Genomic DNA, 23,334 nt, shown 5'->3' with positions numbered 1-23,334 from the left:
TGACTGAGTGCAGCGTTTTTACTCCCGTATTCAATATTCGGAAATGCAAATGCCCGATGATGTTGAATGCTAATATTGTAGAAATCTACAAAAAAAACAATGAACGATTTATACATCTGCTGTAATCATATCATTAATTTGTGTTTTTTCTGTTTATTTGCTCCACTTTTACAATTGTTGCTATGTAATTTAGAGCTTGATATTTTGGATTTTAGTAATACCGATACCACGTCTGTTTATGTTAATAGCAGACTTCTTCCAAGGTATCTGTAGTAAAATCGGATTATAAGAGGCTATTTTTTTTACATGCTTTGAAGCCTGCGGTTTATTGTCCATTGCCTCCCATCTTTTTTTTTTTTTTAAGCCACCAGGGGGCAAAGTCATGATTTTAAATTTGAACCGCTGGTTTATTCGCCACAAGTGGGCAAGTTTCCGGCATAAAGCCAAACGGGCATGTTACTATTGTGTTTGGACAGTAATCTAACAATCCGAGTGTGTCGGTGTTATGTTGAAAATATATTGGTGCTGGTGGTTTTGCATCCCTAGATTTAAATAAATCTAACCCATAGATTTGGATATGAACAGTATCATCTTTTAGACGAAGGATGGAAGGAAGCTTAAGTTATCTTACAACTTTTAAAAAAAAAAAAATATTCCATTACCTCAGCCAGGCAGTCCGCCAAACCTTTATTTGAATTATTTTCTTGTAAATAAATTGCAATTTAATCTTGTGTTGATCTTGGATGTTTTTTTAAAGTGGCCTGTGGACCGAAAAGTAAATTAAACTTTTTAATGACTTCATTTGGATTTCATGAAAACGTTTGTGATAATTCCCCACTTTAATTATTTTTCCCATCCTGAATGAATAATCAAACAATCGCAGTTGTCCTATGAGATTATCCTTTTCTTTCAGGTGCGTCGAGACTGATTTTTTTTTGCCTATATTGTTGGATGTTATTTTCTTCTCCCAATTATCGTATAAATTTTTATTTTTTCAAAAAATTCCCTTAAAATGATGATTGTGTATTGTTCATGAATTACAATGCGGTTTGTTTTTATTTATTTTTCTAGCAGAACAGAAGCAGGAAATGAAGCTTGCAAGCACGAAAAGATGAACAGGTAAATCTACATTATTTACAAATTTGTTGCCCCATGATTATTCACGACACCACACACACACACACACACACATATATATATATATGTATATATACAGTTTTTGTAGGTTTTGTCATACAATAATCCGTCAAACGTTTGTGTTCCATGTAATATGAGCGACATTTGCTGAAAACGTGTGTTTTTTTTAATTGGTGTTTGTTAGCCTTCGTAATCGTTTTAATGTTGTTAATGTTTGAAATGCAAATCTGATATTCTAAAGGCATTTCTGTTCTATTATGCACAGCTGAGTTTCAACACAGTGGTTCTCAAATACGGGTACAAGTCCCCCTGAGGTACTCCTCAGGCGGTACGTCAGATTTTAACAAAGCATGTACCGTATTTTCCGCACTATAAGGCGCACCGGATTATAAGGCGAACCTTCAACCAATGACACATTTTAAAACGTTTTCCATATATAAGGCGCACCAGATTATAAGGCGAACTTTCAATCAATGACATATTTTAAAACGTTTTCCATATATAAGGCGCACCAGATTATAAGGTGAACTTTCAATCAATGACATATTTTAAAACGTTTTCCATATATAAGGCGCACCGGATTATAAGGCGCACCCTCAAATGACATTTTAAAACTTTTTCAGTCACAATATAGTAATACTCAAAGCAATAGCAATAGTAACTCTAAACACTCAATAGCATAATAACTCAATGTCAATATGAGCAACCTTGTTCAACTGTAAACAGTTAAATCTTACTTTATCACTTCATTCCCACTCTACGAATCACAAACTTAACATTGATCTATATATAAGGCACATCTGATTATAAGGCGCATCTGATTATAAGGCGCACGCTTTTTTAAAAAAAAATTAAGGCTTTTAGGTGTGCCTTATAGTGCGGAAAATACGGTAATTCAATATTTATTTTTATTGCTGTCAAAGGAACATCACGGCTTTCTTTTCAAATTGAGAGCAAATTCAGTGGAATATGAAGCAATGTATTGCTAATTGAAGTTATGAGGATTTGTTATGTGCATGCCTTTATTTGATTAAGTACTTTTTTAACAAATTCCCGCCATACAAGCCAGCAATACAGCAGATGTTACACCCGCTATCACACAAGCCTATCTGACGAGTAAAAAAATACCACTGCAAATATTGTTGATGAAATCCGACAAGACGGCGCGCTGTGTTTTATTATTATTTTCCCCCTACCCAAAATGCTTTGCGCCGGTGTCAATCATCAACGTAAGCGTGCGGAAGACTTCAAAGGTTGATAAACAAACTCATCTGTTCATCAGCCGTCCTTTTCGCTCGTGGACTTCATGACATTGGTCCAAACAATTCTCTAATTGAGTTAGGAACGAATATTTAAACGAATCAGAGCGCGGTGATTGAGTTACTCTCAAGGGCGCGTGGTCAGCGGCGCTACAACAATCAACGCCGATGATCGCAGGAGTTACGATACTCCCCGCGTCGGATCCATTAACAGTCGCGCTTGTTTATTAGCTCCTCCCAAGATCGAAGGAGATTTTTAATTAGGGAAGATGATTTAAGCCGCTTGAGGTCACCTGTTTGTCTTCTAAAAGTTGTCGGGGGAAGAATCTGTTGATATTCGATGTTGATTTGCGTGATATGAATGAAGTTCTACATTTTCATGATTGTTTTTTTTCCTGAGATCTTACACAGCTGTCATGTCATTTTCAGTGGACAGCAAGCGGCAAAATGGCCGTCCCTTGAGATGGATAAAAACAGGTGGATTTTTATTTATACTCCGCAGACACAACGTTAATCAAGCTAGTTTTTTTGGACCAGTGTTTCTCAAATAGTGGGACGGTCCCCTGGGGAGGGGGTGGGGGGGGGGGGGGGGGGTGGTGATGCCAGGGGGGGCACAGATGACCCCAGGAAAAAAGGCTTTGATTTGTCAAAATGAATACGAATTTTCTTGTATTTTTTATTTTTTTCTTACTTTCAGGCACTTGGTTATTTTTTTCAGTTTTAGACTAAGCTGTAACTCAAAACGCTGTAAAAAATAATTAACTGTTGTTGAGAGTTGATTTATTTTGCTTTTTCTTTTTTTCTTAATGCTATTAAGGTATTCTTATAACAGTTGTTATAGATAATAATCTTATTTATAGTCAACATATCAGTTTTCTCGTACCTGGGGGGATGGAACACACACACACACACACACACACACACATTATATATATATATATATATATATATATATATATATATATATATATATATATATATATATTTATTTATTTATTTATAAAACAGTAGCAGGATGTATGGATATTTTCAACATATGTATGGATATTTTCAACATAACACTGGCAGAATATGAGAGTTAATTCGCAGTTCAAACTTAAAATCAGTCCTTCCATAGCGTCACCTTTTTTTTTTTTTGTCCCCTAGTTGAGTGACCATATACACGCATTGCACATTAAACAATCATACATATATACCAAATTTATGTTATGTTCCTCTATACAAGATCTTATTCAATTTATACTTAATCTTTATATTTTTAATACTATCTTTTTGAAAATCACGTCTTTTTCAGTGTATTTTCCGATGGATCGTTCCCTATAGGCTGGTAAGAAAACTGCAGCTAAGTCGCAGGGCTCAAATCATGAGTAAAAAGTTCCGGTTTATAATCCGAAATATACGGTATCCAAAAAACAGAAATCCATAAAAATGCGTTGGCTACCCCTTCAAGAAAATGCTTCAAATGCTGCATTTGAGGAAATACGAGAACCGAACTGATTTGAAATGTGCTGTATTACTACCGGATGAACCTGGCGTGTTAACGCCGCGTTCAAAGTGGTCTCAGCGGAGGCGAGCGCATGAAAGCAGCAGCTGCGGCGGCGACGCAGCCCGTCGCCCGCCGCCCGCCGCAGAGGAGGAGGTCATCTGGCAGCGCTTGAATCAACATCCCAAACACGGCAGCTCCATCGAGCACATTAAAGTTTCCTTTCTTCGGCTTCTCCCGCAGGCTTTGCCGGGGAAACGCACACTGGCGCATTACACAGGTGAGATCATGCTAATGACGCTTTCATTGCGCTGAGATCTTATCGCGCCGGCACGCCTTTCAAGCGGCTTTCATACCATGTTCATCCTGGTGAAATTTCAGCGGGAGCACGCGGCAGTGCCCTCTGGAGGTGTTTGATAAGCAGAAGTGCGAGCTAGGAGTAAAACAGCTAGCTAGCGCTAAGCATTTTTGGATTAAATAAACATTTACAGGAGTGCCGTGCCGTCCATGTTAGGTTTGTTAAATTTGAAGAACATTTGTAGTGGTATCGAAGAAATCTAGAAGATCGTTTAAACATGAAGTCAGGATAATGCAGTCCTTCACAAATAGTGAGGCGCGGAGGATCTTAAGGAAAAGAATTTTTGTTTTGGGCACTTTGATGCGCTTGGGTTTTTTTCTGCTTAGACAAACTTATAAGCTGTATAAATGTGGTAAAAAATTAGTAAAGTTGGTTTGCAGTGGAGTCCCCGTTTACTCTTTTTTCACGTTACGAAATGGAATACTACCCCCCCTTTTACGGCAGTTTTCCCGCTTTACGGCATCAACAAACTTACTAAATTCAAACTTGGCAGTCAGTGTGACTGTGAGTCGCACCACGTTCATACGTCACTACATGCGTCACTGCATACCTCACAAAAATTCCTGGTCTTCTATTGGTCGCCGTCATGGTGTCACTAAGATGCTTGTCTGCTATTGGTTAGCGTCACAGCTTTCTTAAGACGCTTGTCTGCTATTGGGCAGCGTTACGGTGTTGTCACTAAGATGCTGATAGATGCCGAAGATTTGATGTCGTGTGAGTTCCGTATTTTTCGCACTATTAGGCGCACCTAAAAGCCTTAATATTTTTAAAAAGCTGATGGTGCGCCTTATAATCAGATGCGCCTTATATATGGATCAATATTGAGATTCGTAGATGGGGAATGAAGTGATAAAGTAAGCTTTACCTGTTTTTTCTGTGTTTTAAAGTTGAACAAGGTTGCTCATATTGACATTGACTTATTATGCTATTGAGAGTTATTATTTGAGTTATTATTGTTATTACTTTGAGTATTACTATATTGTGATTGAAAAAGTTTTCAAGTGTCATTTATTGAGGGTGCGCCTTAAAATCCGGTGCGCCTTATATATGGAAACGTTTTAAAATGTTATTGATTGAGGGTGCGCCTTATAATCCGGTGCGCCTTATAATGCGGAAAATATGTTACTTACAGTATCGTATTTATTGGGCATTTTAGTGCTTAATTCAAACTTTAGTTGGTTAGTCATTGACTCAATTTTTGTTTGTGCGACATATATATATATATATATATATATATATATATATATATATATATATATATATATATATAGTGCGATAGCCCAAAAAAACAGGGTCGTTTTGCTGTTTTGTTTTGTTGAAATTAGTAATTTAAAGGGACAGTGTGTAAGATTTAGAGCGTTTTTCATTCAAATGGAATAAATGAAATGATTGTAAATGTCAAAAACCACCAGTATGTTTTAAATATAATCATGGGTCTAGTTATCATTCAATTATATTACATTGGGGCGTAGCACTTCCCTGGAGGCGGCCATGTTTGTTATAGCTCCTGACAATGGTAATTGCAGCACCTCCTGGTGTCCGTAATGAAAAATGAAGCGAAAAAATGAAAAAAAATCTATCCCTTTAAGGGATTTTTTTCTCGTTCCAAACCAGACCTGATCTTAAAACCACAGTCGCTACCAGACAACAATTTCCAAATAGCGTTCCGTCCCCGGTGCGTTTGAACGCACCCATTGTCAGCTCACGCGTGTACATGCGCACAAACAACGACAGCGCGGCGAGGACGCCATCAAGGCAATTAAGGTGCAACTTGTCACCGAGCGAGCGCTTCCCGGCTGTCAGAGAAACCCGCCTGCACGGCCCGCATGTTTAATTCATGTCCAAATAAAAGCTTTCAAAACAAAGACAAATTTGCGTGGCTTGGCTTGGCGCCGGGGTAAAAACAGCAAGAAAAAAAAAAACAAACGATTGACACATTGAGTGCGGGGACGTCCCTCGCCGGTGCGCTTCTTTTCTGACAAACTTTTTCCCGCCTTTCCAATTAGAATGACTTTTGGACGGGTGTCAGGCGGCGTCTCGCCTCCGGAGAAAGAGCGCTGCTGGAAATAAAGCTTGTTGTTACTCCTTCCGCCGTGCAATTATAGCCATTTTTTGTGGCTCCCCTTACAAGATTATTAACGCGCTAAATGTATTTTTTTAAGGTTTTTCTGGATAGACTCTCCAACCCCTCAAAGCGAAAGCCTCTCCAATTACGCGCTTTCATTTGGCCCGCTCGTCCGCTTTCGCTTCAGCCTTTTTTTTTAATCGCGACTTTCTGCAGTCACTTTAAAAAGCTGAAAATGTCGATAAACAACGTAGGCATTTAAATGCTGCAGATTATGACAGTTTTTTGGGGTGTTTTTTTTTCCCTCCCGCACGCCTCCAAGAGAAACAAAAAATGTGCGGGAACCAAACCGAAAATAACCTTTGAACATACGCAAAGTTTGCTAGTGCTCACCAAACTTTGAATAATTATTATATTTTTTTCAAAACCACAGCTGATGCACTGTTTATGAGGTATGATTGTTGAACACATTCAATTCATAAAACGCTATTTTATGTTTTTAAAGCATCCAGACATAAAATCGCAGCTAGTTATTTGTGTTTTTCTCTGAATATTTTGTCTTGCAATTTTATGATTAAAGGAGAGTTGAAAATGGCTCTCAATACATAAGTACCCAAAGTAATCATTTATTTTAGGTAATTACTTCAGGTAGTACAATAATCTTTTTGTGCTTGAGTGCTGAAGTAATCCAATACTGTGAAATTCCCTGATTACTTTAGTATTTGAGTACAAAAGTAATCAATTTAGTACTAAATAAACATAACATAATTGATTACTTTAGGGAATTAATTACAAATACATTTGGCAATCAAGTACTAAAGTAATCTGTGTGCTTCAGTGCTGAAGTAATCAAACAGTGCAGTACTTTAGTACTAAAGTACTTAATTAGTAATTTAGGACTGAAGTAATCCGTTTTATTACTTTATTTCCTTGACACAAATACTGAAGTAAATTAAGTACTAAAGCAATGAAGTACTTTAGGTAATCACGTACTACAGAAATCATCATGTATTTGAGTGTTGAAGTAATGAATTAATACTTAAGTCCTAAAGTACCCAGTTTAGTTGTTTGGTACTTAAGTAATAAATGAATTTAGTATTTAATAACTTAACATAATTGATTACCTTAGGGAATTAAGTACAAATACATTTGGTAATCAAGTACTAAAGTAATCTGTGTGCATCAGTGGTAAAGTAATCAAATATGTCAGTACAGTACTTTTGTACTAAAGCACTTGATTAGTTTAGTAATTTAGGACTGAAGTAATCAGTTTTTTTAGTACTTAATTGCTTGACATAAAAAGTAATTAAGTACTAAAGCAACAAAGTACTTTAGGTAATCACGTACTACAAAAATCTTTATATAATTTGAGTCTTGAAGTAATGAATTACTTTAGTACTTAAGTCCTAAAGTACCCAGTTTAGTAGTTTGATACTTGTCATAAATTATTTCAGTACTTAATTGCCTATACAATTGATTACTTTAGCAGTTATTTGATTTTTTTTTTTAAATAAAAATAATAACGACGAATAATTGATTCGTTTTGACCCGCCTGAGCCAAAAACTACAATTTTAAAATGACAAAAAAAATAAAAATAAACACCAAGGTTTGAATATCTGTACTCTTTAAAAAATGTAAAAATATTGTAATTTTTTTTTAATAAAAATAAAAATAATAATGTAAAAAATGTAATGCGTTATGAAAATAAACAAGAAAAAAGTACAATGTTGTACTAGCGACGTTTCGCTCACGATTCCTACTCATGGACGGGATTACCTACCAGTTTTGGAACGTGTTAAGAAACCAGAATACTCTGGAGAAAACCCATGCAGGCACAGAGAGAAACCGGGACTGATACAACCAAATTACGTGTTGTTCTGTGGGCTGAAACGTTCCCCCCCAAAATCACCGATTTTATAGACGGGTGTATTTTTGTTCCTGCTGGAAGATGAGCAGTTATACGGAGCAAACATGGGGAATCCAATAACAAACAAGACCTTCTGAAAGGGCGGCTGCCATCGCAAACGCGAGCTTGACTGTAAATATCTAATTGTTGACAGTGGGCTAACATGTAGCAGTCTGCTGCGATAAGTTTTTATTATCCGTCGCGTTTTAGTGGATGCTCATTCTAAAAAGTATCTTCTCGGGTGGAGGTTCTCCCCGGGTTCCTCAAACATCATCATCATCTACTTTCCTCCTTCGTTAGATATCCGAGCCGAGGCCGACCCCCTGACAGCTTCCGGCGTTCATTAACACATTTTTCTGACTCGCGCCGCTGAGACGACGACGATTAGCGATCTGCTGATTCGGCGCTTTGCGGGAATCCGGACGGAGAAGCCCCGGCGCCCCTTTGCCTCTCCGTAATCTCCCGCCGCTTTTACACGACTCGGACAGCCAATTAGTTGAGAGGCGCGTCGACGGCGGTCGGTTTCGAGCCGCAAATGCAGTCGGACTAATTAGCTACGCCGTTGTTTGTATTTGACCGTTCGTCACGCTGTAAAAGTCCTTTGGATGATTAGTTTGCAAGTTGTTGCGAAAACGCACGCACGCACACGGAGTTAAGTGTTAGGACAGCGAAATATCCAAAACTGTGACCAGCTGTCAGCAAAATACTCGTGACAGAATCAGCCTCTAAAACATGACGACCATCGGCCCAATATTTTGTGTAGCCAAAAGATGTTTACCAATTACCCATATTCATATCGATTCATGGTACGTACTGTGAATTTTGGACTCTTCTTTTTTCTAAATATGACTTGAGAAAAACTTTTGACGACAGAAGAAATTGGTACATCCCCTACAGCGATCTGTGCAAGATTAAATACACACCAACCGTTTCTTTTAGTTCCGTTTTGGTTCTAGAGCTGAGGAGGAAATATTTGCACAGAGGAAATAGCAACGTTTTATTTATTAGTTACAACGTTGACCCATATATAAGGCGCACCGGATTATAAGGTGCACCATGAGCCTTTTAAAAAAAATCAAAGCTTTTAGGTGCGCCTTAGTGCGGAAAATATGGTAATATCATTTTCTAGAATTCAGGGGTGTCAAACTCATTCTTATCGAGGGCCACGTTGCAGTTACAGTTTCTGTCAGAGGGCCGAGATGACTGTGATAAAATACATTTTGGGTGTATTTGTCACACTTCCAACTAGTTTTGAAATCAGAGAGAGGGTGAGGGCAAAAAGCGCTTGCTTTTTCCCCCCAAACAATTTCAAATTGACTTACAAATGTGATATTTTGACCGAAAACTTTGATTGGAATGGGCGTTTCGCGGGCCGCGTGACATGATGTGGCGGGCCGGATCTGGCCCCCGGGCCTTGAGTTTGACACCTGTGATCTAGATCCTTTAAATTTTGTATGTATATTTATGTTTATAAATATTTTAGAACTGCAAATTTTGTATAGTATGGGTGTACCTTATTTCTCCTATTGTCCCGGATGATGTTGATTTCCCCAAGCTTTGCCGCCCGTTGGCGGTGCGCCTCCATTCTGGAGCGTAAAATAAATTGTACACTGAATGTGTGGTGACTTATATTGTGTTTACGCAAGTGTGTGCGGCTGCACCGGCTTCATTTCCAGTCAGTAATGGAAAGCCATGCTAATGAATACGAATTGAAACATCTGCAACTGCATCCCTGCCTCACATTATCTTTTTTTTTTTTTTTTTTGCCCGTTGTCTGGCATGACGACATTTCCCCAAGCTCTTGGTTTCCCGCCATCAGCCCGTCCATGTGTGTGTGCGTGTGTGCGCGAGAAGGTCACGTCTCCTGGCGAGCGCCTTCATTGTCCTTCAGCTGCCCCTCTGACACTAATCTAGACGCATCAGTTTTAGCTGCATTGCAAAGGCGCACGCCGGCGTGATCAATCAATTCCTTGTGTAATTTCGTCGGGCAACTGACTCGGACGCCTCACCTTTAAAGCCGCCCTACGAGGCATCGGGGTCATTTGTCAACATTCTCATTGAAGATGCACGTTTGGAAATTGTTTTTAGAATACGCCTTCCAAGTGCCAGAGTCTCACGTGACGCCGTTTTGCTCGATGCATTTATAAGGAAGGCGAGTAAAGGCGGGGATTATAAATTTCATTCCGGTGTGATTTGTGATTCTTTTATCGCGCTCGATCGAATAAATCAGAAGGAGCGCTCAACTTGCAGTAAAAATGCAAAAATGTTCAACATGCTCCACTTTAGTATATTCATAGCACAGCTCCTTTTTGATGCTGACTGATGGCCGGTAGAAGACTTGCCAATGGATGTGTGCGTGTGTGTGAGTATATATGTATGTATGTGAACATATATATATATATATATATATATATATATATATATAAGTTTATAGTCTTAAAACTTGTACAAAATCGCAAACCGCAATTTCATAATTTAGCTCATTTTCAAATCTTACACTTTTTTAAAACAGGTCTAGTTTCCAAGTCTAGATTCCGAGAAAAGTCTTACAGGTCTTGTTTATGATACGATCTGTGGTTACATTACACCTTTTGCAAACCCCCACCCCCCCCCCCCCCCACTCACACACATATATAATATATGTATGTATATATATATATATACAGTGGGCCCCCGGGTTACGAACTTAATCCGTTCAGCGGCTACGCTCGTATCTCGAATTGCTCGTATAGCGGGCAATCCAAACCCATGTTAATTCGTGAATGCGTGCAACGCGCGCAGAAGCCTTAGGTAAAATCATCACGCTGTATACATATATTAATATTAAGTGACATAATCTACTGTACAGTTGCGTTAAATAACAATTACAGAGGAAAAATGACTTTTACCTTTGGAAAGCCGTGACTTGCGCTGTGATAAGCAGAGATGAGCAGAGATGAATGCTCGAAGTCAATACGGTAAATCAGATATGCTATTGGTCTTACAGTGTCAAAGTAACTTTTTCAGTCAGGGTTTTCTCTACTTCCTTCCATCCCAACCAGCTGTGCCATCAAGCTAGATAAAGGCGTTCGGCCAATAGCATATCGGCACTTCTGTGATTGACGTGTGACGCCGGCCAATAGCATCTCCGTGAGTGAGACCGGGTGACCTTAATCGACCAATAGCATATTGGCGTCTCCTTGACTGACTGATAATTATTCGCACTTTTTTTTTAAACGGTTGGAATGTATTGACATCTTATTGATTAAAACACATTTAAACCTGTAACGATTGTTTTGTCCTGCAATCGGCACACTTAATTTCATGTCATCCTGCAATCGGCACACTTAATTTCATGTCAGCTATTTTTCCCGACGTGAATTGAGCTGGGTGGCTTAAAGCTTGTTCGAGCGTCAGTTCATCGTTGGTTACATCTCACAGAATTGCAAGAATGGCGCTGTCCCAAAGCGTGTCGGGAAGTCGCCGACTAACATGACATGCAGTTTTGTCAAGCAACCATTTATGACGCTGTAATACCACCCGTAACAGGGTGCAGAGATTAACCTCTTGAGTTAATACGGCAACGCACATAGGCTATTGGTCTTACAGTGTTACAGTAACTCTTTCAGTCATGGTGCAAATCACGGAGATACTAAAACATCATCCTCTTATTTCTTCCTTTACCGCTGCTAGTAATTTTAGAAGCTATGTCTAACAGATAAAGTTTGCAAAGTCTTCAAAACATTCCGTTTTTCACTCATTTTGTCTACTTCCTTCCATCCTGTCCCATCAAGCTAGATAAAGGCGTTCGGCCAATAGCATATCGGCATTTCTGTGATTGACGTGTGACGCCGGCCAATAGCATCTCCGTGAGTGAGACCGGGTGACCTTAATCGACCAACAGCATATTGGCGTCTCCTTGACTGACTGATAATTATTCGCACTTTTTTTTTAAACGGTTGGAATGTATTGACAATTAATTAAAAAAAAACACACATTTAAACCAATGACAATTCTTTGTCCTGCAATCGGCACATTTAATTTCATGTCAGCTGTTTTTCCCTTTAGCTGTACAAACACTACACTTAAATGGTAATATATTTAGACACCGTGAGTGAGACAGTCAGTGTGAGATTGTAAGACCAATAGCGTTCACGTTACCGCCATTAGTATCTGTTAATGATTGTAAATGACGCAACTGCTGAATATGTTGACGCAGTTAGACGAGAACATTTCTACATACTCAATGGCTGGTTTGTCGGAATGCTCGTAAGACGAGAGGTTTGCTCGTAAGCGGAGGACAAAATTCTCCCTGATCCACGCTCGTAAGGCGAATTGTTCGCAAATCAGGGTGCTCGTAAGCCGGGGGCTGACTGTATATATAATTTTTTTTTTTTTAAGTGTTAAAACCTCTACAAAATCGCAAACCGCAATTTCATAATTTAGGTCATTTTCAAATCTTCGACTTTTTTAAAACGGGTCTAGTTTCCAAGTCTAGATTCCAAGAAAAGTCTTACAGGACTTGTTTATGATATGATCTGTGGTTACATTAGACTTTTTGCAAAAAACAAAAAAAAAACATATATATATATATATATATATATATATATATATATATATATATATATATATATATATATATATATATATATATATTTATATATATCTCACAAAACAAGGCTTATGCTGGACACTAACTTTGGCAGCGATTTCTGTTATGTTTACAAATTGGCTGGATTGAAAAGAGCTGCAAGGCCATTTTTGCTTGAGTGCTCAACGCTCAGCCTCACGCTACAATTGACCTGAAACGCAAATTTGACGCGGTTCTTGAATGCTCGAGCAAAACGGTTTTCGCCACTGGTCCTAATCTCCACCTAGCTGCTAGCAACCGGCCATATACATATACAATGATTTTGTCAATTGATAATCAGATAAACAAGTTTTGATTTCCATATGAATCTTCAAAAACGTCCCATAATGATACATTACAATTTTAATCAAAACATTTCCTCCCTTGTGTCTCTCAGGTAAGAGAATTTCCAGAGCTAAACCAAAAAAAAAACGTGAAAATATTACTCGGGCTTTTTGTAAACGTCACGTTATGCAAACGGCCTCTTTTTGTCCTTGCATCCGTGGGTGAATCCTCGCCAGCGACGCATGTTTTCCATCAACGTGACACAACGCACTTTTTACGGCCGCTGCTTTCGCCCCCCTACGCATTTGCTCATCTTTGTTCTCACCCTCAGCCGCTTTGGCAATTTGTTATACTTATTTTGTAAAACACACACACACACACTCAAACTTCATTTCGGGCCAAATTTCTGGATCTCAACATCAATAATAAAGGAGGGAAATTGCGCTCCACAACAATAATCATGGGTCTACTAAATCCGACAAATATTACCTTAGTTACCTCGGGAAGATATTGTTAGTTTTATAGAGGACTTACAGTTAGTAAAGTGCGGCTTGTGAAACAATAAAAAGTTAATATTAGCATTTCGACAGGCTTTTGGCGGTTTAAAATATTGCTTCTCCTCTCCTGGAGTCCAACAAGCTGCCCGGTTTCCGATGTGCTTTTCATACTTGCAAAGCCAAGTTACTCATGATAAATTTATTGCTAGAACGCCCATCAGGAATCAGAGAGAGGAATGCTAACATTTGCATTGAAATATAAAAAACTGTGAATTTTGTTTTGACTTGCTAGGATCTCTGCTTATTTATTTTTTATTGTGTTGGCAATAAAACTAACAATCAGTTAGTTGCCCCTCCCACCCACACATCTTTGTAAATAAAAGTAATTTACTAAGCTTTTTTTATATATAATATTCTGCATGGATATGGCTACTCAATTTTTATAATATTCTTTAGATGTACTTTTTTTTTAAATTTGCCTGTGCCAACAGTTTAGCTTCGCTGCTAGCATTAGCATTACCGTTACCCATTGCATACACAGTACATTACACATGTAATAGTGTTCTTAAATTTCAGTAATATCCCAAGAATAAACTTGTGATTGCAGCTGCTCGTTAGCTTCTATGAGGTCATTAACTTCTCGTTCTTCTTGACGAGCAGATTAAGTGTGGTTTGTCGCTTTTTTAAGGGGGAAATATCTTCAACTTGTGATTACTTTGATTTTTGGCGGTAGTATTTTTTTCTCCCTTGACACCATTGGAACGCTACATATGTCAGCAAGAAAGATTCAAGAGATACGAACATGGTTCTAGCAGAGTTTTTTTAGTCAACCTATATGTAAGGCTTATACCCGACTTGGTCAACATTTTTTTTCTTAGCTCTTGTGATTATTATAATTTAATTTGACAAGTAGATTCCTTCATTTTGGCAAACTCCAAGTACTGCTGTGATATACTTTTTTTTTCTTTGCAGGAATTGAACACTTTATTTTTGTCACTTTTTTAAGTGGAAAACATCTTAAAAATACAAATAAAATAACAAAATATTTTTAGTCTACCTTTATTTAAGGTTTACACCCGACTTGGTCAACATTTTTTTCTTAGCTCTCGTCAGTATTATAATTAGATTTTTCTTTATATACATTTTATAATATTACAATGGTTTAATTTAAGATGGGAGCATCTTTTAACATGTAACTTTTTCAAGTAGCTTTCAGCATTGACAACCACAAGAAAACAATTCCTGCCAGTTAAGCCGTAAAGGATCTGTTTCTAATTGTTGCCCAAACATTTATTTAACATAGCCTGAAATTAGAGTCTGCTGAAGTGTAGCTCCACGGCATCCGAACATCATCTTCTCAATGCCTCGTTAACGTGAGGCCAATAACGGAGGGCAGCAAACCCTTGAAACGATTCTTTTTGGTCACATTCGCTAGTCGGAGAAGCATTAGCGTGTGATGAATGATTCTTTTATAGGGATTTTTGTGATTAATTGATCAAATCCTCCAAGGCCTTTTGCGGCCCACTGGTATCTCAGGTAATTGCTTCTTTTCAGACGGCTCAAGGTACAAGCGGGTCGAAAAGGATGACTCGCATATTTTTTAACTTGACTGTTAGGCCAAAATGAAGACATCCGGCCTGTCAAACGGCTCAGTTACCATCCGTCACTCCTCAGACTTAAATCCTCTCTTTATTAACTCAGTCTGTTGTGCTCCGTAAAAGGATGCGCTTGCCCTATAATGAGAATTGATAAAAAGGCTAACGTGATAACGTATCGCAAGATAGCGATTTTAATAGGAAAAGTGCTGAAAAAAAGACGAATCATCAAATAGTAACATGCTAACAGTCGGTGAATTAAGCTTTGGCAACATAGAGGGTAGAGAAAGCGCTAAAGCAGAGCAAAAATAGCGTAATGCTTTGAATTTGTAATTACAAGTAATGAAATGCTAACATGCTAACAATCGTGTGCTAACATATGGCAAGACAGCAAACTGAGCAGAAAAAGCGCAAAAGCAGAACAAAAAGATCATAATGACATATTTACGTACTATAATCACAGTTAATGACATACATGCATGCTAGCATATGGCAAGATAGCAAAGCAGAATAAAACAAATCTTATGATATATTCAGATATTATTTCTAATGATGAATCAACCTATTAATAGTTGGTAAGCTAACATATAATAAGTAGAAAAAGTGCATATATTCAGGTAATATTTATGACAATGACAACACTAACATGCTAACAGTTGTTAGGCTAATATAGGTCAAGATAGCAAATTTAGAAAAGAATGTGTGAGAGCAGAACAAAAAGAACCTAATATAATGATTTATGTAATATTTATGACAATGAAACACTAACATGCTAACAGTTGTTATGCTAACATAGGTCAAGATAGCAAATTTAGCAAAGAATGTGTAAGAGTAGAACAAAAGGAATGTAACATAATGCTTCAGGTACTATTCATGATGACAAATAAATAGTGACACGCTAAGAGTTGCTATGCTAACATAGATAGCAAATTGAGTAGAACATAGAAAAATACCTTAACATAACTTAACTTAGCATAGGTCCACTGTATATATTCTGGTATTAATTCTGCTAAAATTGAATTAAACAGTGTTGCTCATTTAATAGCTACACACGTTGAGCTAACATGTCGTTAAGCTAACACATGACAAGAAATTGTACAGCAAAAGCTTCAAAACTATTTTAACATAATGCTGTGGATTTAGGTTCTGTTTTTTGTACCAATTACAAGTTATTTTGCAAACATATGGCAAGACTGCGGAATTAATACTTAATTAATAATTAAGAATGGTAGTCAGTGCCGTTTGTTTTGTGTTTTACTCCAAGTTGTCAACAATTGTTGTTGTGTTCCTGTCAAATGATTCAGGTGTTATATATTCTGTCCTATATTTAGCAGCAACCAAACAAAATCTGAGAATTATTGAAATTTTTCTCAAGATTACCAAAATTGCAGACTTTCTTTATCATTTCAAGCAAATTACAATATTCTGAATATGGAATATGTCTACCAAATGTCATATTGCTTCGTGATTTGGGCTTTAGGGGAAGATTTTTTTTTTAATTTATTATTTTTTAAGCATAATACACAGAAGATGTGGTTCCTTTAATGTATTCCTTGTATTTGCATCCATTGTAGGCCAGTACGCAGCCTAACTGACGTGGTAAGACGAAACTCAGAAAATCCACTTCTTCACACTTTGGAATTAGTCACAGTTCAAATGTGTTTTTCTTTTTTCCCGTAAAGGTGAGGTGACGTTTAATTAGAAGCGTTTTAGTGCTTTGCCGCTTGGCAATTAACGGGAAGGAGAGACCCCGCAGGAAGACTTCTCGACTATAGTCTGTGACAGTTTTACAACAGTTCCGTTATCAAATGAAAAGTGCCTTTCATGATTTTTTAAAAGCGTTAAAAGTATATTAAACTGGCACCACTTCAGTGCTGAGGTGACTGAGTCAAGAAAACACTTGGTGCTTTCCATCGGGGTTGGTTCTTGGCACCGCTAAGCCGTAAATTGCAAGCTGCTGTTTGTCGTTAGCGGTCATCATACGCGGCAATAAAGTATTTAATGCACAACAGAAGGCAAAATGATATTGACTTGATCTCTGTGAGTGCTTGCTTTAAATTGATTCATAATTTGTGAAGATTGAAAGATTGACTCGGTGCGCGTTGAAAGTTTTGCCCCCAAGGGAGCTCTCGTTTAGGAATACAGTGGACCCCAGGTTACAGCGTCCCTGTCTTACATTTTTTTCATGCTGCGATGTGGAATAGTGACTTTTTTCGTCCCCCCTTCACGGCATTTTCCCCGCTTTGCGACAAAAACAACTGTCATGACCCTAGGGGGTTGGCTGGATTTATGTTGTTTGGCATTTTTAGGTAATTGCACTTATTTTCTGTTGCCTTCACATGACGGAGATGCTGGTCTGCTATTGGTCGGCCACACTCGTTTCAAAATGGCGGAACGGGAAAGCTTTGTTCTGTCGCGAGTGGTTACAAAACCGTATTTATAGTCCATTTTACCACTTAATTCAAACTTGAATGGGTTAGCTATGGGTTCCAAGATTGCTCTGGTGAATTGGCCTTACGAACCCAACCGCGGAACGGATTCATGTCATAACACGGGGTCCCGCTGTATAACATTTAAGAAACGTTTATACAAAAAAATCATAAATTGAAGGAAGTGGTCTTGTGTATATTTGGTTTAATCCCATATCAAAGAGCCTCAATATTTTTTGGCTTTTAAAATAATGAGCCGGCCTGTTGAGGCCTTGTCATTTTGGTGCTGGACCAGCCTGGCCCGTTTATTTTGGCAGCGAGATGCCTCGCGGACACCAGCGCGTCAAACATTCGCGGCTCATTAACAGCGCCGCAAACGCTCCAAGAGACTGACAAACGACTCAGCCCGCCGGCTAGAGTTTATGTAATCCGAACGAAATGCATGTCGCATTATCGAATTTCATCCAAATGGACGTCGTCGTGGCTGTTTGAAGTCAAGGAAAACCCTAATGCTGTTTAACATAACTAGCTCGCGTACCCCTAAATGAAATGGAAGAGTTGTCTGAATTCATTGAAAATTAATAAATAAACCGACTTTTTTTAAACAAAAAAAAATACAATTTCATAACAATAGCATATTATAAAACCATCTATTTTTTAACCATCTTCCTGCCTAAATACCGTAATCCCCCAAATATAGGACGCACCTGTGTCAAATTCTGGTATTTTCTATGTTACCGTTAATAGGACACATCGACAGTTTGGCGACAATGTAAAAATTATAGTAAAACTGAATAAATCTCATGTTTGTAAATTCTTTTTGTTTTCTTCTGTTCATATCCATGAATTATATATTTTTTGCGGGTTAAATGTCCTCAGCTCAAGTTAATCTTGTCCTAAATACCCGCTTGCACACCATCCGTTTTAGTAATATTACTGTGTGTGGACAAGGACTCGGACAGCGGTTCGGTCTGCTCGCTTCTTTTATTGAAAATAATGCCGTAACAACCGTAGCTACCACAAGCTATTGTAAGCTGTGACATTCACTCGCTGCTAACAGCCAACTGACGTACGCATTGTAGCTCTTACCGGTAATTATTCAGTCTGTTCGCTTTTTTTAATTGAAAATAATGCCGTAACAACCTTAGCTAACATGAGCTACTGTTAGCTACAACAGGCACTGGCTGCTAACAGCCAACTGAGGTCCACCATGTTTCGCTTACCGTTATGGTAATTATCGTAAGTAAGAATACGGCTGATCTAAAAATGCACTTCGGTGCGTCAAAACTCGGCTAATGTGGCTGACATATGAATCTTCCTCCAACGGTGTCGAAAAATCAAATTCTAATCTTCGAATTACCGTTTAAGACACACCCATACTTTTGTCTTTTTTTTTGCGAAAAAAAAAGTGTGTATTATATTTGGGGAATTTCGGTATCTGATGTTATGACCTGCGGCTTCTCCGTAACCAAAATAGTTTGTTTTTTTTTTGCTCAATTTTTCATGCTGCATCTTATATACCGGCACGGTTTATCGTCCGAAATTTTTGGTAATTTGCAGAGCCAAATTCCGTCCGGGAGACCCCTGGTGGAAGCCACACTGCCGTTGCGCTCGTGCGACGTGCTGCACCGCTGTTGAATGAAGGCACATATTACCTGAATGTGGCATTGACTGTGTAAGAGGGGCCACTGTCCTTGTGACGGGGAGACTAAACAAGTTGTTTTCTATACGCTCGGCTGTGGATGGACGTCTCACTTATCTCAAGGCCGACACGCGGGAAGAGAGTCATGAGGCGCCATCAATCTCCATCGCGCGTGGCTCTGTGTGTAAGCGTGCGCGCGTTTGTGCGTGTGTGCGTTCACAGCAACACACAGTAAACCCTCCCACACGTCTGGATCACGCTCACCGCTAAGAGCGGTGAAAAGGTTTTCTTTTGTAGAAGATGCACAACTGGAAGCAGAGGGTATCCTCGAAAAAACGCAGGTGGGGTCAGCCAAGGTCAAGTGTCTGCTTGCCCGGCAGGTCAAAGTTCAAAATGTTCAAAAGTGATGCAAAAAACTGGGAAGTGCTTTCCCATCTGCTTCCGGCCCATCTGGCTCCTTCTTCTCTGAGCCCTCGTCGAATGACATAGCATCTCACCCTGCGAGGGAAAATTATTCCAGCATCTTGTGTCCAGTTTGTGTGGGTGGGAACTTTTTGAGACCCATGAGATCCATACTTTTTGTTTCTGTCCAAATATGTGCGCTTTAGAGCCGAGGAGGCGGAATGCCATTGCGCAAACAAAAAATCAGTAAGCCTATTGCAGGAGGCTTGCACGAAATATTCCTCCCGTATTAATGAGACGAGCTATCGCGGCGAGACAGATTATCGCGGCGCTGCATTTATTACAAACACGAGCCGGCAGACAATGGCAGTGTAATTATGAGCCGCGAATTGAAATATAGATACACATCACGCGCTGTGTTGAAATTGTCAACATTAATGTGAGGGGGACTGATCGTTCTTTCTTTTGTACGCCGCAATTTCTTTTTGACGCTTTAATCCAAATGAACGTACCACACGTCCTTGATTAGCATACCGTTCACGTTCATGTAACATCAGAAATAACAACAGTGTGTGAGTTAAAAGATATTAGTCCCCATGAGACGGCGTGTTGTCGTGATAAGATGAATGACGGCAATGTGCAAACATTTATTGCTTACCGTATTTCTCCGAGTTTTGTTTCAACCTGCATATTAGTGGGGTCGATGTATATGAGTTATAATATCTGTGCTTGAATAACATAAATTTGAATGCGAAATAAGCGTTTTAACAGTTAACTAGAGTCATGGTTTCATGAAGTGAAATCTCGCTCAACACATTCATTGCACAGACCTAAAGTAAAAAGCAATCATTAAAATTAGTTAAGATGTTTTTCATTCCTTTTGCTATTTAAATGTGATTTAGATTAATAACACACTTCCACATAGCTGAGCAAAAGATTCTGGGCGGTCTGTAACCAATGGGTACCTCACAAAGTAAAAAGTCTCACTCTGATTGACTCTTAGCCAGGAAATGCAAGATAGAAGTTTCAACAGCCAAACCTTGCTTTTTACTTGTAGAGTATGTGACAGATGACATGTATTCAAGTGTGATTTTTTTTTTTTTTTATGCAACCATTTCTGAAAATGGTTGTGAAAAATGTGTGTGATTGCTTATTACTTATTTGATGCCTAGAAATCAGCATACTAGGCGTTGTGGTGTGGGTGTAGTGAGTTTTATTATAAGGTGTTTTACCTTATTAAATGAAAGAGTGATTGAAAGGCATAGCATTGACTTTTGGTTCAAGGTGATGGGCGTTTGTTAATTTCTACAACAAGGTTTTTTTGGGAGGTGGATTTTTATGACGATTGATAATTGGCTAAAAGACCGACAATTACAGTTTAGGTAAACGTACAAAAACGACGGAATGTAGACCCCGTAGCCACGAAATATATGTCTGCAATTTTGTAATTATAAAGGGCAACTTCAAAAGTTTATCCTTACATTTTCGGCTCACTACTGTAGAGTCCACGCTCCGTATTTTAATGCGGAGGACACACTGTAATAAGCAACACTGTTATGATGATGCACGCTTGCGGAATACCCAAGGCGGTGGCCTGGTGGTACACGAGAGCTGACGCTGAGGCTGGAAGTGTGTTTGTGTCGGGGGGGGGGGGCTTCGATGAATATTCCTTCCACTATCGTTGCCGCGTTATGACCGTTCTAATGAGATCTGTGGAGAGTTGGGCCTCCCGTTTTGTCGCGCCTTGCCTCACCACGCAAATCCGCTGTGGGCTTGTCCTCGGACACGGCCGCTCGGGTGGATGGATGGATGCATTTGCTCCACATAAAACGCCATCAGTCACCGACTTTATGTTTCTTTCAGTTGTTTTCTTCCAAATGTATTCTTAGAAATAACGCTGGTTTGACTCCGGCATGATTCATGGTTTCGTGTCTGGGTCGTGTGAAGCTTTTCTCTTCCCTCAGGGAGTGAAATAACATGTTTTGTTTTGTATTGTTTTTGGGCGCCCCCCCCCAAAAAAAACAAAACAAAGATCAAGCACAAACGTATGAACTGTTAAACTAAATCATCTCCAAAACATTATTTCGGCCCGGTACCAGTTGATCCACGGCACCCGAAGGATCCGGTGGTTGGGGACCTTTGATGAGGTCCATTGATGAATTCTCAATAGAACTTGTTGACTTCTACCTACAACCCCACCCCTCAAACAATCGGCTGAAAAAAAGTGGAAAATAAACTATATATATATATATAGATAGATACTGTAGATAGATAGATAGATGCTAGCTAGCTAAATTGATGGATGCTAGCTAGCTCGTTGGGTAAAAAGATTAGATAGATAGATAGATAGATAGATAGATAGATAGATAGATAGATAGATAGATAGATAGATAGATAGATAGATAGATAGATAGATAGATGCTAGCTAGCTAAATTGATGGATGCTAGCTAGCTCGTTGGGTAAAAAGATTAGATAGATAGATAGATAGATAGATAGATAGATAGATAGATAGATAGATAGATAGATAGATAGATAGATAGATAGATGCTAGCTAGCTAAATTGATGGATGCTAGCTAGCTCGTTGGGTAAAAAGATTAGATAGATAGATAGATAGATAGATAGATGCTAGCTAGCTAAATTGATGGATGCTAGCTAGCTCGTTGGGTAAAAAGATTAGATAGATAGATAGATAGATAGATAGATAGATAGATAGATAGATAGATAGATAGATAGATGCTAGCTAGCTAAATTGATGGATGCTAGCTAGCTCGTTGGGTAAAAAGATTAGATAGATAGATAGATAGATAGATAGATAGATAGATGCTAGCTAGCTAAATTGATGGATGCTAGCTAGCTCGTTGGGTAAAAAGATTAGATAGATAGATAGATAGATAGATAGATATACATACCACATTTTCCTACGATAAGCCACAACTTTTTACTCATGATTTGAGCCCTGTCGCTCATAGTCCAGTGCTGCTTATCTTTTTTTTTTATGCGAGAGAGCGCTTTGCCTTGGGAATCACGGTGTTGCTTGCTCTTTTATTTTTTTGGGTGGGGTTAACCGAATTTGCACACACATCTTTGGCACACACACACACACACACACACACACACTTAAACCAAGGCCCGTATGTTAAGATCGGCTTAACGTCCCGGAGAATTTGCCCCATTATACTTGAAATTCCGAGTCGCGCAACGTCCCATCACACACACTACCTGCCGCATGCAATGAAGTCCCGATAATCGCTCATTATGATGCGCTACAACTTTCCCTGTTTTAATCAGTTCATTCTCCAGATGAAAAGAGGTGTGGAGAATGTAGACGTGGTGGACTGCTTACAAAAAAGAAGCCTTTCATTTTCTTTTGTGAGTGGGAACTCAATTAAGAGGTCCCACAAGGGCCCTTTAAATCCTTATGAGGAACGCCGATGATGAAAGAGGCAGAGGTTATAAATATTTCAGGTAATTTTGTTATCTATTCATCCATTCTTTTCACATTCGCAGTCAGCAGTCGAGCTCGTTATCGCACAGTCGGATTGTTCCACACTGGCACTGAGAGAAACAAAACAAAACAAACAATAAAAAAAAAAAAAAAACAGTACGAGACTCGTTTTCGCGTTAATCTGGGTTTTGTTCATCCTATAGCAAAAACAAGCAACTT

At 38.7% G+C, this 23,334-nt stretch overlaps 1 long non-coding RNA gene across 1 annotated transcript in view; it reads left to right on the top strand.

Annotated features, from left to right (window-relative positions):
- The first annotated feature begins 4,055 nt into the window (after nt 1-4,055).
- The window catches only part of LOC148424349 (uncharacterized), a 99,366-nt gene continuing 80,087 nt past the window's right edge, over nt 4,056-23,334 (top strand). The window contains exon 1 of the long non-coding RNA XR_015865264.1: nt 4,056-4,159. This is a non-coding gene — a long non-coding RNA (uncharacterized LOC148424349). The remainder of the gene's footprint in view (nt 4,160-23,334) is intronic.

The sequence above is a fragment of the Hippichthys cyanospilos genome, chromosome 4 (assembly GCF_059441005.1).
Source record: "Hippichthys cyanospilos isolate Australia breed blue-spotted pipefish chromosome 4, RoL_Hcya_1.0, whole genome shotgun sequence".
NCBI lineage: Eukaryota > Metazoa > Chordata > Actinopteri > Syngnathiformes > Syngnathidae > Hippichthys > Hippichthys cyanospilos.
Note: the sequence above shows the minus strand (reverse complement) of the source record. Positions and strands in the feature narration are given on the sequence as shown.